At 37.8% G+C, this 2,454-nt stretch overlaps 1 long non-coding RNA gene across 1 annotated transcript in view; it reads left to right on the top strand.

Moving 5' to 3' along the window:
* Nucleotides 1-317, top strand: part of LOC107679912 (uncharacterized) — a 1,549-nt gene extending 1,232 nt beyond the window's left edge. Inside the window, exon 3 of the long non-coding RNA XR_001633098.1 lies at nt 35-317. This is a non-coding gene — a long non-coding RNA (uncharacterized LOC107679912). The remainder of the gene's footprint in view (nt 1-34) is intronic.
* Nucleotides 318-2,454: the final 2,137 nt, after the last annotated feature.

Below are 2,454 nucleotides of genomic sequence, written 5' to 3'. Positions count from 1 at the left end.
GAATCTAATGTTTGTGAAGAATATATGAAAAAAGTATTTCATAATAAAAACTCTTAGGAAGAAAGCAAACGTATATATATATATATAAAAAAGGAAAAATACATATCCTTCTGGTACTGTAAAAATACTAACCAAAGCATTTACACTGGTGTAGGACCTTCCGTGCTTTCCACATTTCAATCTCTTCATGAAATGGCGTAACCCTCACAGGTTGTTGTCTTCTGTCGGCCTCTGCTTCATCTTCCGCACTCTTATGAAAGCTCTGATGGCCAACACGGCGCTTACGGGGAATATAATAATCCCCAGAACACCAAACAAGCCTCAGAAGTTAAAGGTGATGTGTGATTTTTTTTTTTTATGTTATAACACCTCCTCTCCAAGCTCAACTTCTAGCAAGCCATTCATAGGTTCATTCCTAAAAAAAAAAAAAAGTAAACATTATGGATTCATCAAAACATCTGTGTGTGCTTTTGTTTAACATGGCAACCCGTGTCAACCAATGGTGTAAGCTTAGGGGCGGGGGCTAACTGTTTGTCTAACCAATGACAGATGAGGGAAGTGTTCAATAAACTTGACTGAAAACTGATAATTTCTGCACTTCCATTTAGTAGAAAATGACACACATCACCTTTAACGACTTGGTATGTTTCTGCTTTCCCAAGTTCTGACTCCACCACCCAGGGAGGTTATCACAAACGTGCTTCATCCTTTTTTTTTTTTTTTGTTTAAATCTGACTGCACAAGGAAAGCACTTAAGCCTTTGTAAATCTGCGCAGTGTGAGAGTGGCTGTTAGCGCATGAAGCGTGTGATTGTGGTTTTACCCTGAGAGAGATGAAACCTGCTTTTGAATGCAAAAACGCATCTTTATCTGGCGTATTCATTGACATTTTTGCACATAATCACGGTTCGTTCCGGACAGACGTGGATCGAGACGAAGTTCCTGTTGTTGACATGTGACCAAAGCTTGATCTTGTCATCATTTATGTACATTTTGTTTTTAAGAGATGCTTTAATATTTCCTCGATACCGACCCGAGTTACTGTGGTTCACTCCAGCACAGATGACAAGCAACAAGCCTAAGAAGAATTCCATGGCCTGACAGATGCCTACAGGACAAGAACATATGCACATTAAAATAGATTTCAGAAATGTAAAATATTGTTCAGCATAGGTCACACAAGACTGACTTAAAGGTTGAAGGCCCTACTGCATTCTGACTTATTTACGCTGCTAAGGAGTTGGATTTTCATGCTAAACATGACCAAAGTCTCAAAAAACGAGTTGGACGTATGACGGAGTATTTCTGTGGCAAAGACACTGCTTCAGGGTTTGTATAAGTTTCGGGTCGCATAGGTCATACAAGACTGACTCATGCATTTTTGCTTAAAGGTGAAGGCCCTACTCAATGCATGTTTTGCAAGATTCCCCTTTCTGTCAAACATATTTTATTGGACTGTCCAGCTTTTAATGTATGCAGAAAACTCTTTTATTAAGCAAGTTTAGTATAATTTTGCCAGAAAATCTTTTGCCAGATTTTAGAATTTTTATCATACGTTAATGTAAAAAATCTTGCGTAATATAACTTGTGTTTGTTTGCTGGTTTTTATTGTATTTGTTAAGCTTGATCTTGTCATCATTTATGTACATTTTGTTTTTAAGAGATGCTTTAATATTTCCTCTCAATGCCAAGAAGCTGAGGTTTATTTTTGTACTTCATTGTTTCATGCAGATTTATAGGTCCTCCAGTGCAGAATCTAGGATTTAAGGGTTCTAAGGTAAACTGTCACCCATCAAGGTACTCTCTTTGAAGATACTAACTATTCATGTATTTAATGTGAGAAGCATGCCCTATATAAATGAATATAAATCATCTTGCGTAATATAACTTGTGTTTGTTTGCTGGTTTTTATTGTATTTGTTATACTTGTATTTTTTTTATGAAAATAGCCTACGGTACATTCACACGGGGCGTCAGCGTCGACGCTTGACGGAGGGCGTTTCTGAAGCTTGGTGGTGACGCGACCGTCATAGTGACAACAGCCAATCACATTAGTTTTCTGGTGTTGCATGAACACGATTGGCTAGCGTCTGCACCATGGTATTTGCATAAGGCGATCTGATTGGCTGACGCCTGCATTGGCACTTGAAAAGTTGAAACCTCGATGCAACAGACTCACAATTCAGTTCGGCAATGCTTGACGTCACTCCATTCAAAGTAAACGAGAAGCGTTGACGCTGACGCCCCGTGTGAATGGGGCTTAAAGATGCTGACATGGCATTAAATAAATATATACTACTACTACTACTACAACAATATTGTTCACAAAGTTGGGATCAGAAAGATTGTTTAATAATTAAACTATTTAATAATAATTAATACTTTTATCAAAACTGACTATAAATACATTTATAATGCGCATTTTGTTAGCAAAGCCGGTTCTGTAATCAGCAGG

This window comes from Sinocyclocheilus anshuiensis, unplaced genomic scaffold (assembly GCF_001515605.1).
Source record: "Sinocyclocheilus anshuiensis isolate Anshui unplaced genomic scaffold, SAMN03320099.WGS_v1.1 scaffold256, whole genome shotgun sequence".
Taxonomy (NCBI): domain Eukaryota; kingdom Metazoa; phylum Chordata; class Actinopteri; order Cypriniformes; family Cyprinidae; genus Sinocyclocheilus; species Sinocyclocheilus anshuiensis.
The sequence above is the reverse complement of the archived record's forward strand: the minus strand, read 5'-3'. Positions and strand labels throughout refer to the sequence as shown.